The sequence below is a fragment of the Heloderma suspectum genome, chromosome 4 (assembly GCF_057233095.1).
Source record: "Heloderma suspectum isolate Gila_16-S chromosome 4, 16-S_ref, whole genome shotgun sequence".
In the NCBI taxonomy this organism is placed as follows: Eukaryota; Metazoa; Chordata; class Lepidosauria; order Squamata; family Helodermatidae; genus Heloderma; species Heloderma suspectum.
This window is the reverse complement of record NC_139461.1, coordinates 229218983-229234432: the sequence shown is the minus strand read 5'-3', so window position 1 is coordinate 229234432 and position 15450 is coordinate 229218983. Positions and strand designations below refer to the sequence as shown.

The 15450-nt window shown below is 50.1% G+C and overlaps 1 protein-coding gene across 2 annotated transcripts in view; it reads right to left on the bottom strand.

Moving 5' to 3' along the window:
• The window catches only part of BEND5 (BEN domain containing 5), a 1382785-nt gene that overhangs the window by 683814 nt on the left and 683521 nt on the right, over positions 1-15450 (bottom strand). The window lies entirely within an intron of this gene.

Below are 15450 nucleotides of genomic sequence, written 5' to 3'. Positions count from 1 at the left end.
CTTAGACATGCAAAGCAAGCGTTCTGACATTTGCAATAGCATTAATTACAAGTTACATGGCTCAAGTTTTTTTTTATGGGAGCCATGTGTACCCAGCATAGTCCTTTGAATGCTTTCTTGTTTGTGTTCTTAGACTGTATGCAATTAATTTGGGGTTGAAAGTGCATATATGCATGTCTGTTTAGAGATGTTAACTACTTGCTTCAAACCAAGGAAGCATTTAACACATTAGCAAAGGGCATTATGTGGCTTAGAGAGTGGGCTTGATGTGAAGGATTCTATGGCACTTTTCACCTAACCCAAATTAACAAACCCATTTATTCATTCATTTATTTATTTATTTAAAACATTTGTATCCCGCTCTATATCATTAAGATCTCAGGGCGGCATACAGATAAAATCAATTTAAACAGTATAAAATAAGAAATAATGTAAACAGCTAAAAACATATTAAACTATTAAACAAGCTAATACCAATTAAAATCTAAAACAATAAAACAGTTAAAATCGTGTGCTACTTTAGGGAATGCATTTGGCCCTCAAAGGCTTTGAAAAAAGCCATGTTTTTACTTGAGTAAGTTATCCTTGTCCAGGAAAGCCTGTAGCTGGCGGATCAGCCGAAGCTGGCCCCAAGTACTCCATGCCACGGAGTCCAGTGACAGGGATGGATCTAGTAGTACTCCCAAGCTATACACCTGCTCCTTCAGGGGGGGTGCAACCCCATCCAGGACAGGTCGTGTATCCAAGTCCCGGACTCAGAAACCACCAATCCACAGAGCTTCCATCTTGTCAGGATTTAGCTTCAGTTTATTGGCCCTCATCCAGCCCATTATAGCCTCCAGGCACTGGTCCAGCACCTCCACTGCCTCAGCCAATTCCGATGACAAGGAGAAATAGAGCTGACTATCATCAGTGTACTGGTGACACCCCACCCCAAAATTGCTAATGACTTCACCCAATGGCTTCATATAGATGTTGAACAGCATGGGGGATAGAATAGAACCCCGTGGCACCCCATAGCTTAATAGCCATGGGGGAGAACAGGAATCCCCCAATACCACACTCTGGAATTAGCCGTGCAGGTAGGAGCGGAAACACTGTAACACCGTGCCCCCAACTCCCATTCTGCAGAGCCAGTCCAGTAAGATACCATGATCAATGGTACTGAAAGCCACTGACAGATCCAGGAAGATCAACTGGGTAGCACTCCTCCTGTCTTTCACCCAGAATAGGTTGTCAGTCAGAGCAACCAATGCTGTTCAGTGCCGTACCCTGGCTTGAAACCAGACTGAAATGGGTCCAGATAATCAGTTTCCTCTAAGAACGTCTGAAGCTGCCCAGCCACCACACGCTCAAGCACCTTGCCCCCAAAGGGGATATTAGCAATGGGCAATAGTTCTCACATACCTCTGGGTCCAGGGAGGTCCTCTTCAGGAGAGGGTGCACTACAGCCTCTTTCAAGGCGGCAGGCACTCCCCTCCCCCGACAGAGTGAAGCATTTACCACCTCCTGGACCCACACAATCAATCCGCCCCTGCTAGATTGTATTAGCCAAGATGGGCAAGGGTCAAGGTTACATGTGGTGGGACAGACTGATTCAAGCATCTTGTCCACATCATCAGGCTGTAACAACTGAAACTGATCCCAAGAAACACAATCAGGCAGAACACTGGACAGCTGTCCAGACTCTGAGATAACTGTGGTGTCAAGTTCTGAGTGAATACAAGTGACTTTCTCCTCGAAGTGCCTAGCAAATTTATTACAGCAAATGACCAAGGGTTCCAATCCCAACTTCTCCGAGCCCGAGCCAGATCCCAACAGGCTCGTCACCACTCGGAACAGTTCTGCTGGGCGACATTTCAAGGATGAGATAATAGAGGTGTAATAAGATTTTTTTTTGCCATCCTTGCTGCCGCGTAATAGGCACAACAAAGAGTCTTTGCCAATCTTCAATCGTACTTGCTCTGAGACCTGCACCACCTGCACTCTAGCTGTTGTCTGGCCTGTTTCATTGCCCATAGATCTTCTGCAAACCAAGGTGAATTATGGGCTCCGCAGCACTAGAGTGGGCACTTGGGAGTAGGGGTGCACGAAAGTCACTTACCTGGTCTCGCAGGTTGCTTCGCGGTGGGGGGGAGGCGCTTCGCTGCTCCCCCCGAAGTTCAGGCCAGGGGGGGAGGCTTCCCTCCTCGCCCGGCCAAAATTCAGGCTGGGGGGGAGGCTTCCCACCTCGCCCGGCCGAAATTCAGGCCGGAGAGAAGCGCCCTGTCTCCCCGGCCGCAAACTTCAAAAGAAAAAAAAAACGCCCGTGATAGGCTACGTAATGATTAACGTAGCCTATCACGGCTGACTTTGCAAATCTAGCCATGATAGGCTACGTTAATCGTTACGTAGCCTATCACAGGGGCATTTTTTTTTACTTTGCTTGTAATGGCAGCGGCGGCAGCCGGTCGAAAGACCGGTTGCCACCCCCGCCCCTGACGAAGACCTGCCGAACCGCCGCCAGGACCCGCTGCTGGGAGGGACATTCGTGAAAGGTAAGTCCCATCCCGGGGGGGGACGGGGGGCGGGGGGGCGGAGAATTTCTCCCCAAACAACCTTCGGAGGACCGAATGCGTTGGCGCTCGGCCCCCCGAAGTTTTGGGGAGAAATTCTCCCCCATCCCTACTTGGGAGTGATTGCATTGATGGCCCTTCCCATCTCACCATTCTATAGTGAGACCAAGGCCTTGACCGAATCACCAGCCTTATCAGCTGGAAAATCCCCCAGAGCATTCAGAAATCCATCAGATTCCATAAGTCTCTGGGGGCGGACCATCTTAATCAGTCCCCCACCCCTGCAGGGAGGATCTGCTACCGCCAAACCAAACTTCACAAGGAAATGATCTGACCATGACAATGGGGTTGTTGAAAAAAAAACACACCAAACCAGATAATCCCTCATCCGCCCAACAGCAAAAACACATGTGTCGGGCCAGTGATGTACTGAGACAGACCCACGGTTGTCATGGTTGCCATGAAGACCACCTCACCTAACTCAGGCAGGGAGACTGCTGGGCAGCGGAGTGGGCAGTACACCAGCAGCATACCAGTTCTGTCTCTTTGGCCCAGCACAAGGTACAGAGCCTCAAAACTGATGCTAGGATGGATGGGTTTCCTCATGAGGGAGACGGAATCCTTATGGATGATGGCAACTCCCCCCCCCCCTCCAATCTAGGTTGGTGCTGCACTGAGTACCCAGGTGGACAAAGCTGACATATTGAAGTCCACAGATCCACCTTTCCCAGCTCATCCACCCAGGTCTCAGTAATACACACCAGGTGTATTACTTTTTAAACCTTTTTAAAACTCACTTCAACCTTAGATACGTTTTCACTGTGAAGAAGTATATGATATTTAAGTGACTTAAAAGTAAGGAAAAGAAGCCCTGGATAATCAAACATCTTGTTGTTACTTCAGATAACTGATCTTAGCACCACATTCTTCCTGCGGATAGGTGGTAGGGAGCACAAACAATTCCTGTACTTGCAGGAATACAATGCAGGGAACAAGGATGTATGACTATAAACACTGAAGGCCAATACATGCATGACTAGAACAGCATTTGTAAAAGAGGTAGTGTAGGGAGAAACCTGTGGAGAAACTGCTTCATACTCCTGAGTCACATGATTCTTCTTTACCCTCGTCACTGGGGAGGTGTGGAATCTAGCCACATGAAGCAGTTTTCACATGGAGGACTCAGCCCTAGGATTCAGTGAATATATGCACAAACAGTCAATGTGTAACACTAGTAAAAGGGGGTCTACTAAGAAGTACGTTCGAAAGAAAAGTCAAGAAGATCACTTTTATCCAAAATACGTGGTGGTTATTCAGAACCACATTCATAAACACTAACCTAGAATGTATACTGCAGCTTAAGAAAGGTAGCACAAACTCCAGGAAATTACCAGCAGACCTGCAGTGTCAGGGAAGCCACCAGAAGAAAGCTTTCTTCAGAAAGTTGGAAGTCTTGCCCAAACGAGAACAAAAACAAACACAAACTTGCACAAAGGAATTACAAGCAGACAATAAGCAATGCCAAAAAGGTGGGTGGAGTGGGGAGCATATCACTAATAACATTAAGACCAACAATAAAAAAATATTTAGATACATGAGAAACAAGAAACCAGAAACCAGCCAGGGAGGTGGTTGGACCACTGCATGACAATGAAGTTAAAGGAGAATAAGGAGAATGCAGAGAAGGTGAATTAATTATTTGTGTCTGTCTGCACTGCAGTAGCTGATACTGCAGCTGATACCATTGTCTATGCTGACATTTTCAAGAAGAGAGGCTGAGGACCTGACTCAAAACAGTGGCGAAAATAAATGAAGTTCTAGATCTTACTTGCATATTGAAAAACAAAACAAAAAGAAATCAACAGATCTAGATAGTATCCATCAGAGAATTCTTAAAGAACTCAAATGTAACTTTTATTATTATTATTACTACTACTACTACTACTACATTTTTATACCCTCTGGGCAGTTCACAACAATTAAAACCATAAAATACAAGACAATAAAATACAATACAAAAGTTTAAAAGCTTAAAACTACAGTACAAAGTAAAAATAATAACAAAATAGAAACTAGCAGCAATGCAAAGAGTTAAAATACAATATCAGTTATGAAATAGAAACTGAAAAACTAAAATGCCTAGGAAAATAAAAAGGTCTTCGCTTGGTGCTGGAAAGAGCACAATGTAGGTGCCAGACGAACCTCTCTTGGAAGCTCATTCCACAACCTGGGTGCCACAACAGAAAAAGCCCTCTTCTTAGTAGCCACCCACCTCACTTCCTTTGGCAGGGGCTCCCAGAGAAGGACAGCTGAAGCTGATCTTAGGATCCGGGCAGATGTATATTTGCTGAACAAAAATATGTAACCTATCTTTAAGATCAGTCTGGTTTGCCACTACATGAACAGAATGCTGGACTAGATAGGCTTTTGATCTGATCCAGCATAACTCTTTTTATATTCTTAACTGAATTCTAAGGAAGTGCTGGTGTAATTCACATTAATTCACATATATTTTGCACAGTCAACACCCTCACACATTCATCACAGCTTAGTGAGCTTTCTCTTCTATTATCATACCAATGCTTTAATGCCATTTACTTCTTTTCCCTTTCACTTCCTAATAGTTGTTATCCTTCTCTCTTGGTTCAACATTTGTGTAGCACTAGCATTGCAGAATATACTGTCTGCTTTAATTCATCTCTCCTAATCTGCTCAATAATGTCTGTGTTGCTTTCATTTATTGTCAGGCCTATTGATCCACTTCTAATCTAATTCTCATCATTACGCTGTCTCTATTCTTTTGGTGACACTTGGAAGTACTTGAGGATTGAAGCATGCCTGCCTGAACACTAAAAAGTTATCCTTTCCCAAAATGTTTGCTCATTCATGGTCTCATCCAAATAGGCCCACACTTGCAGTATCTGTGCATTCAAAACAGTGCTGAAGTCAGCAGACACAATGCTTAGATAGTATATGAACTCCACTGACAGAGAGCACTCAGTTCACACGTGCAACAAAAATAAGGTTTAATTAATGGTAATGCTTTTGCGAGTGGAGATGGGTCAAAGAAGAGTCAGACAACAAGGCTTGGGTTGAAAATTGGGCCACATTTATTGAATTATCTGCAAAGGGGAACCTAGGACGGGCATCTGGCTGTGCCAGCGACTAGCTGGCACTTCTCGGGCGAAAGCACACCCAGCCTGAGGGGTGGCGTCGATCTCGCCGCCCCTCCGGACTGCCCCTTCTGGGGGAGGTAGACCTTCCGGTGTCACCCCCAACCCGGTGCCGCACAACACCTGGGTGAGTGAGGAGGGTTGGTCTCCCAGGCAACCCTTATCCCCCCGCCGAGCCGCACAACCCGTTCGGGGGGCCTCAGGCGTCACCTGTCACCATAAAGTGCCTCTGCATGCACACCATCCCTAATCCCTTTCTGCTTTTGCCCGTCCTAGCCGCCACAGGAGTCACAAGCCTAGAGCTTGTGAACTCCCCCCACCTGCACAGAAGAACTTCCCGCAGGCCCCTTTGCAGATCCGACAGAAATATGCTATTCCCTACATTAGACAGGTGGACACCGTCCTGCCTGTAATGCTCCCTCCTTGTCCAAGAATTTCCTGTGGGTGGTGCATCCATCACCCATTCACATAGTCCATAAGCCATTTCTCCGTTCACTTTCTGACACGCCCTGACAACGGCAACATCGTTCCGAGTCTTCCAATTGATCCAGGGAGCAATAAGAATCGTAATGGCTACTTCCGGCCAGGTATGCCGGACCACCTGCACATTAATCAACGCCCTTTCGATCGGGTCCTCGCCTGGCTTACAGCCCAAGTCGTTCCCTCCATCGTGCAGCACCTGTACCTGCAGAGGAAGACTGACCAAACTTTGGTGGAACAGGGTGAGGGGTGGGGGACTCCCACTGCATGTTCCATCTGCCAAGCCACTGGATCGTAGTGTGTTGGGTAGCGGAAACTAAGATCTGAAGTCTGGCGTAGAACCATACGTGCAGCCCAAAGCACCATACCGTGCCCGCATAAGAGCACCTGTACCGGCGTACGTCGAATCCAGCAGTCTGAGAAAGAAAAACGTTAGGGCAAGCAAAGGAAATTGCAACAGAAAGAAGGCAGTCAAATTGTGAGGGCCCTGCTGGAATGCTTCGAACTGCCATCATTCCACCGCCATAACTTGCCTGTGAGAGACACCTAAAGTGGCTGCCTTGGGGACCGCTCAATACCAAAAGAGGATTCCTATCGAAAATTACCTGGCCTAGCGAGCTAGAGCTGATGTGGTAGCGGCCCAACTGAAATTTTGTTAATAGTGAACTGTTGTACTGACAGGACAAGGGTCCCGTCCAGACGCAGTATCCCAGTCAAACCTGTGATGAACCTGACGGGCATTAACCTCTGAATGGGTAGGTGGAGTACAGTGGGAAAGATCTGTACATTGTAGTATCTGAAGGCCCTTCTGGACAAGCCAGATAAGGAACCCAAAACTACCCTGAAAATCCCAAGGGCCCCGAAGAGAGCTGTTAAGGCTGCAGCGTGGGACAGTGAAACGCCATGCAGGGAGGGGCAAATGGAGGGCCATTATCTCGGAACCCAAGAAAGGGAATCTGGAGAGAGGGTGCCCAGAATCTGCTAAAAGGTGGAGGCGGCCGCGCCACCACCTCACAGTGGACGCCTGGCACTGGAAGTTAATTTGGCGTCCTTGTTGTGGCCAAGACTAAAAACGGCCAGCTCGCCCCTCCTGGCTCTAGCAGATATCCCACTTATTCCTCAAAGAGATGCAGAATTGCAGCAAGGCTCTATAGGGAAGGGCCATGAGTCCTGACTGACGTTTGCACCTAAGGTGCGGGACCGCATACCCGCCATGGTGGCACCAGTATGTAGAGCTATATAATTTAGGATGACATGTTCATAGGGATGGACGAAAGGGACTTACCTCGTCCCGCAGCTTGCTTCGCGGTGGGGGGGAGGCGCTTCGGTTCTCCCCCCAAAGTTCAGGCGAGAGGGGGGGAGGCGCCCTGCCTCGCCCGGCCGAAACTCAGGCCGGGGGGAAGGCGCCCCATCCCTCGCCGGCAAAATTCAGGCCGGGTAGGAGCGCCCCGTCTACCCAGCCGCGAAAAAAAAAGTAAAAACAAAACACACACACCCGTGATAGGCTACGGAACGATTTACGTAGCCTATCACGGCTAGATTTCCAAAGTCAGCCGTGATAGGCTATGTAAATCGTCACGTAGCCTATCACGGGTGACTTTGAAAAAAAAAAAAAGCGTGTACGCAAATGGCGGCTCCCATGGGGACCGCCATTTGCGTTCCTTATTTTGGCACGTCTAGTCTATGTAAAGATTTACGTAGACTACGGCGAAAATAAGGGCAACGCAAATAGCATTGCCCTTATTTTCGCCATAGTCTACGTAAATCTTTACGTAGACTACCCGGGCCCAAATAAGGAACACAAATGGCAGCGCCCATAGGTGCCACCATTTGTGTACGCGCTTTTTTTTTTTTCAAAGTCACCCATGATAGGCTACGTAACGATTTACGTAGCCTATCACGGCTGACTTTGGAAATCTAGCCGTGATAGGCTACGTAAATCTTTATGTAGCCTATCACGGGTGTGTGTGTTTTTTTTAATTTACTTTTTTTTTTTGCAATGGTGGCGGCGGCAGCCGGTCGGGAGACCGGCCGCCGCCCCCGACGAACTGCCGCCGGGACCTGCTGCTGAGAGGGACATTCGGCCACGGTAAGTCCCATCCCGGGGGGGGCGGGGGGCCGGCGGAGAATTTCCCCAACACTTTCGGGGGGCCGAATGCGTCGGCACTCGGCCTCCCGAAGATTCGTGGAGAAATTCTCCGCCATTCCTACATGTTCATCTTTGGTAGGCCAGTCCCATGTAGTCTTGCAAGCATGGTACCTAGTAACAGACAGATCCACGAGGGTAATGCCCAGAGCCTGTTGATCTGATTCCATGACAAAGCATTGGCAACTGAGTGTGCCAAAACCCAGCACATGGTGGGCCCGTAACCAGATGTAGACACCCAGACACCGGGGCATGGATGCTCTGCCCAACAACATGATCCCCGATTTCTGTGGGATAGGGACTCAGTAACTCGCACAGTGGCCATGTTGACGTACAAAGAGGGTTAACGACTTGGCTATGAGGCCGGCCCCAATGTGTACGGCTAGGTGAATGGGGAAGAACTCTAGAAGGCTGGTCCTGACAAATTCTGGTGGTGGCCCAACTCTCAGGCTGTTGCCTGGGGCACCACCCAAACCAGCCGTGCGATTCTAAAACTCAGGGTACCAGTGGCACCCGGTAAGATCTGTGGGTTGGCATTGAGGAGCAGCTCGTGCCACCGGGAGGAGATGCCATTAAAATCCCGCAACCTTGAAGCTGCAACCACATATCTAGACGCACAGCGCGAGTGACCTTGGTCCGATGGTGCGGCCACTACAGTCCCTGCATTGTCGAACAGAGCCGGCCCAGGAAGGCATGACCAGGGTCCACTACCCTACCAGGGAGATTGAGAAAATGCCCTTCAACTTCATACAAGGGCCCCCAAGGGAGACCCCAGGGAGATGTAAAACCACCTGGAGTCAGCCTGAAAGCCAGAGATTTGTCCAGGGGCGGGGGAGAGAACATTGCCCAAGGGTATCAAACTTGATTCCCCAGAATGTAATGCAGCATACAGGCCCACTGTCCTGTGGGCAAAAGTGACATCGAGGTCAAGAGGGAAGGGAACAAATGCTTTGATTAAGTAAGAACACTGCCCCTGCCGCTGGACTCCATGTAGCAACATGCCCAGCAGGGACCAGGGGTCAGTCTGCCAGACCGAAACAACCATATCTTCAGAAGAAGTGTTTCATACAGGGCCCAGATACCCAGGGGGTCTCGTCATGAACAGGCTGGCCTATGGGAAAGAGAGGCTATGGATTAGCCTGGACTCCCAAAGGGATGTCATGGGGGATAGCATTTTAAAAACTGAAGGAGCGGCACCCTTCTGACCAGGCTGGGCCCATTGGGAGGGGCAGTAACCTGCTACAGGCTTCCCACAGACTTGGCCCCCCCTGGGGGGGACCCTGGCACCCCCAGGCTATTGGACAGGAGGTGGATGGGTGCTATCTGCCACCAAGGGAGCACACATAATGGAAAATGGCAATGATTTGGGAGCATGTGACCATGGGGTTGTACTCACAGCTCAGCATGCAGTGCCAAATCACTGGGCCTGCAATAGGTGGAGGCCACTGTCAGACCTATTGCCGCAATCCGGCAGGGAAGGAGACATAACTAATAGCCCAAAGGCCCTGGTCTCTCAGGTCCCAGTGCATAGAAGGTTAGTGGTGGCCCTTCCACGGACGGCCTTGACATAAGGCAGCTGTGCCACTCCCAAGGTGAAGGCCAATTGCAGAAGAAGCAGCCTGGATGGGCATTGCTCCTCTCACGGGATTAGCGAAGGGACCTAGCATTGCCACGTATGTGGGCGTCTGGGGTTAGGGAGAAGAGATCCTAAGTTAACCCTGCAGGACTCAGCTGGACACTAGCGAAAGGGAGTGAAGTGCTACTGGAGATATGATTGACGGAGCTGCATGTGGCCCAGGAGTCGTATATAGGGTGTGTGGTTGTCTCACCCATACCCAGGGCAGCCGTGCCAGGGTCCCTTATAGGTAGAGGGGATGATACTGCTTACGGTGCTGCTAACAGGATGTCCCAGGAGGGTGAACTGCCTCCAATGGTGGTGTGCTGCCTGGGAGACCCTGTGAAGATGGGGCGTAGCCTCAATGATGTACAGACGTAATGGATCGGGGGCCGCAGCACCCTGGTCCCCAGCAGAAAAGGGGAATGATGCTACTTGCGTCGCTGCTGGTGGAGCTGCCTCAGGTGGGCGGGCTGCCTCCAGTGGTGGCGTGCTGCCAAGGTGAGCTTGCGAAGAAGAGGTGGATGCCGCAGTGGCACCCAGATGCACTGCAGACAAGGTGGCTGGGCAATGCTTCTATGGCATCCAGATGCACTGAGCCCACTGTGGCCATGTTCTGATCCCCAACTGGCAAAGTGTATGGCGTCGCTTGGGTGACGGGGGATGAGGAAGTCGCAGGAGGAAAGAGCCCCTCTGGGGGCAGTGGGCTCTTGAGAATAGCCGGTGAAGAGGAGGTGGAAGCTGCAACGGCATCCAGACGTGCTGAAATAGAAAATAGCCACGCTGGGTCTGCTGTCGCATCCTATCGGATTGGACCACCGAGGTTTTCTTAGGCCTGGCCAGGGGAGGGGGAGGGGTTCCTGAGGAACGCTCAGCAGCCTCCAGGTGAGCAAGGATTAAGGCCAGAACTGGGCCCGCCTCTGCCTCAGAACTGGAGTTGGGCCCAGGCTGAGATCTCCTGGCCGGGGGGGGGGGCTACCCTTCCCCCTTCTTCCACCATAGCCCTTCTTCAGGGTCATGATGTAAGAAGGTGGAGTTCCAGGTCAGTGCTTGGTATCAGGCTGGTAGAGGCCTAGCGGCAGGGAAGATAACAAGGACCTAGGTCACAGTGCAATACTCCAACCACTACGCGGCCAATTCCTGTAAGCACAAACGCAGGCAGGGGCATAAACCCACAGGAAAGGATATCCTAGAGAGGGCTACCAGCAGGACCCCAGATCAACCGAGGCAGCACCTATAGCCCCTTACCGTAGGGCGGAGGCAGGCCGAGGGTATGAGTGGGCTGAATGCCTGGCAAGCGCAGGCAGGTCACTGCCCACCACCCTAGGTAGGGCAACACCAAGAATGAACGGCCAGTAGGACTGCCAGATATGAATGGGGGGGGTAGAGAAGGTACGCGCAGAGCGCTTTGCTCTCGGGAAAAAGTAATGCATTATATATATTTCTTATTTCTTATTATTAATTGCCTTTATATTATCCTCCTCCTTTACAATTTCACAACAATGACCCTGTGAGGTAGGTTGGGCTAAGAGTCTGTGACCGGCCCAAAGTCACTCAGTGACCTTCCATGGCTGTGTGGGGACTAGAACCGGGATCACCCGGCCCCCAGACCAATGCACTCACAACTACATGACTTGGGTCTCCATCGCTGATGCCCCTACAGCAGCGAGAACATCTGCAGAAAGGAGCAGGGGCCATGCACCGAGGCAACCAGCGGGCAGGGAGGCGAGGGGCGCATGTGCCACCGAGGGAGGGCCGGCGCACCCGGCAGCGCAGCAAGTGGGCTGCACCTCCCAGCGAACTGGAGGTGAACGCACCGCAGAAGTGAGCGCCGACACCCCCGGAGTTGCAACCAGACCAAGAGGCTGCGCCTCTCAGTGAGCAGGAGGCGGGGGGTACGCGCGCTAAAGCCACGAGTGTCGGCGCCCCCAGGGGCGCAGCAAGGTTTTTTATTATTATTATTATTTTGTTTGTTTGTTTTGGGGGGCGTTGAGAGGGCCGCCTCCCCCAGCGAGCAAGAGGCTAGGGGCATGCACGCCGCCGAGGGAGGGCTCGCGCACCTGACAGTGCAGCTAGAGGACCGCGCCTCCCGGCAAGCTGGAGGCAACGGGTGGGTGCCCACAGCAGCGAGCGCCGACGCCCCCGGAGTCGCGGTCAAACCCAGCGCTGGGCCGCGCCTCATGGTGAGCCAGAGGACGCGCGCGCCACAGCCGCGAGTGTCAGCGCCCCACGAGGCACAGCAAGCACCGGGGAGAGGGCCGGCCCCCCAACCACCAGGAGGCGAGGAGCACGCACGCCGCTGAGGGAGGGCCAGCGCACCCGGCAGCGCGGCAAAAGGGCTACGCCTCCTGGCAAGCCGGAGGCAAGGGGTGGGCACATGCAGCAGCGAGTGCCGACACCCCCACGGCCAAACCCAGCATGGGGCCGTGCCTCCCGGCGAGCCGGAGGCGGGGGGAGCACGCGCTGCAGCCGCAATCGTTGGCGCCCCACGGCGTGGGAAGCGCCGGAGAGAGGACCGCCCCCCCCAACAACCAGGAGGTGAGGAGGATGTGCGCCGCTGAGGGAGGGCCAGTGCACCTGGCAGCGCGGCAAGAGGACTGCGCCTCCCGGCGAGCCGGAGGCAAGGGCCGATGCCCCCGGAGCCGCGGCCAAACCCAGCTCGGGGCTGTGCCCTCCGGCGAGCCGGAGGCGGGGGGCGTGCGCACCACAGCTGCAAGCGTCACCGCCCCCCGAGGCGTGGCAAGCGCCGGTGAGAGGGTCGCCCCCCCCAACAACCAGGAGGCAAGGGCCGGCCCACCCGGCAGCGCGGGAAGAGGACCGCGCCTCCCGGCGAGCCGGAGGCAAAATGCGCACGTGCCCACGAGGCACATGTGCCGCTTGAGCGAGCGGCCGCTGGCAGGAAAAATCGCATCCTGATGAGCCGAGAGGCAAAGGGCACGTGCGCCGCCAAAGCAAGCACCAGTGCCATCTCGGCGGGAGCGACAAGACGGTTCTGATGACAGTCAGGAGACGGTCGTCGTTTCTTGGTCAGTCTCTCCAGCCGCGAGAGCGAGAGAGCTGGTTTGGAGGGGGCGCAGAGCTTAAGAGGGCTCTGCCGACTCCTCCCCTGCTTGGTGGTGCCATGGGGGGGCACGCAATAGGCAGCAGCCACCTCTTCTCACCCCACCCGCCTGCAATATCCCCCCCCTTTGCCAGACAAGCTGGCGCCAGGGTTAGGGCACTTCTGGTGGTGCAAAGTGTGTCATCCTCTTGTTTCTATGGGAAAGTCCATGTACAGGAAGAGGCAGGTTAATCATGGGCTCTATTTTAATCACATTTACATTACACCTTTTCTCTTCCTTCGAACTGGTTCCCCCCTCCCACTACAGTGAGCTCAGAGTAGATTCCCACAACAGTATTTTTAACCCCAATTTCCTTTTTAAAGTCAGATTGAAATACTTTTGGAATCACTGGCTGGACTTCTTACAGGTATGTTCCTAAACCAAAATGCACTAAATAGAAATGCACTGCTTTTAAGACACAAGGAATTGCACTGAGTTACCATGAGACCCACAAACACTATCAGGAAGGGCCTATTCTAGCAGGAGAAATGGTAAACCAAAATAATTCCCAATAGATGGCATAACAAATTTGAATGACTCAGTGTGATATCCATGTCACATATAGGAAATTGTCCCACCTGGTCCCTTTTTGGCACCCTCTCCCTATCTCCTACCTCCACCCCATCTGAATGTATATTTGGAACAAAAACTAAACTAAATCATTATCTTCTCCTACCCCCTTGGCTTTATCTTTCTACCAATGGAGCCACTTTTCTCCAATTAAGCCTGATTGTTCAGCCATCTTCTTAACCCCTCCGGTGGTGTGAGTAGAATCCACTGTACAGACACAACCCACCAAGCACTATCACTACACTGCTCTCTTTCATCTCAGCGAATTTTGTGTGGTAGCAGTACTCATCAGATGATGCCCCAAGACTACATGTATTGGCTTTGCTCCTGTATGTAGCTCTAAATTGCAATTCTAAGCTGACCTAAAAATACTTCATTGCTGAACTTCTTTGTTACGTTTTCCTGACTTAAGACTTTAAACTTTTAGTATTCTTTTAATCTTTTCTCCTGATAATATATTCCTTCTCTTTCTCTGTCTCAGCACTTACTTCTCTTCCATGGTATTGATGCCCTTGGAGATATTTGCTGACTTTTTCTATTTAATTCTAACCTTAATTAACTCAGGGTGAGTTGGAAAAGTGCAAAGAAGGAATCATTTTTGTGTAAATTAACTAATTCATTTAAGGTTAGATTATCTACAAGATGTTCTCCTGCGCTCCTCTTCTGTTCCTTGGCACATTATCCAACTCTCTATACCTAAGTGAAAATGCACCATACATAGTCCAATTCTTTTCTATATAAGATTATTTTCTTTTCATATATATATATATATTCTTTTCTTTTTGTAAAAAGCTACTGCATACAACAATTTCCAATGAGACTGACACCTAGAACAGTTTGCTCAACAACTAGAATTATTAATTTACTGTTTTAATTTATTTGTTTGTTTATTTTTAATTACATCTGACTGTGACCTTGATCAAGAACACTGAGTAAGACATGTTTCCATTTAGTATAGTTGAACAATCCATGCATTCCCCAAAGACCTTGCAAGAGACTTTTGGGAATTTTCATCTATCTAGTGAATATTGACAGAGTTCTGCGTGAAGTGACGCTGATTCACTTCAGTTAGTTCCCTTGTATTTTGTGCAGAAGCAGATTTATTAGGGTCTTTCTAACAAGAGGTGTGCAATTGCTATACCTATTATATATTATTCTAATTCTGATTAAATTTAAAAGCAAAAAATGCTGGTATATTTTGTATTTTTGCCCCCACCACTTTAATCTTCACCCCCACGCACCAATGGAATGTGGCCCCAAAGAGCTTCTCTGAAATGGAATTCAGCTCTCCAGCTGACAGAGGTTCAACACTTCTGGTTTAGAGAGTGACAGAGTATAACTCTGGTATGAAAATGTCTGCAAAGATACATTTGCATACTAAGACATCAGTTTTAGTAGTGTTTTCTTATGTTCCTTATTTGTCAATTACCCCTAATACCAGAATGAGCCTCCAAGGATTTATGTGTCCAACATTTAGCCTGTCAGACATGCTGCAATGTTCAACTCAGTGTTGCCTTCAAATTGCCATCTTGGAGAATTAAACCCCGCGCAGGCTGGTGAAAGAATGGTGACACTCCCTTATTTATAGATCTCCCTCTCACTCTTCAGTTCTTTACAATTTCTTTATGACACAATGAATTGCATGGATTGTTCAACTATACTAAATGGAAACATGTCTTACTCAATGTTCTTGATCAAGGTCACAGTCAGATGTAATTAAAAATAAACAAACAAATAAATAAATTAAAAAAGTAAATTAATAATAATTCTAGTTGTTGAGCAAACTGTTCTAGGTGTCAGTCTCATTGGA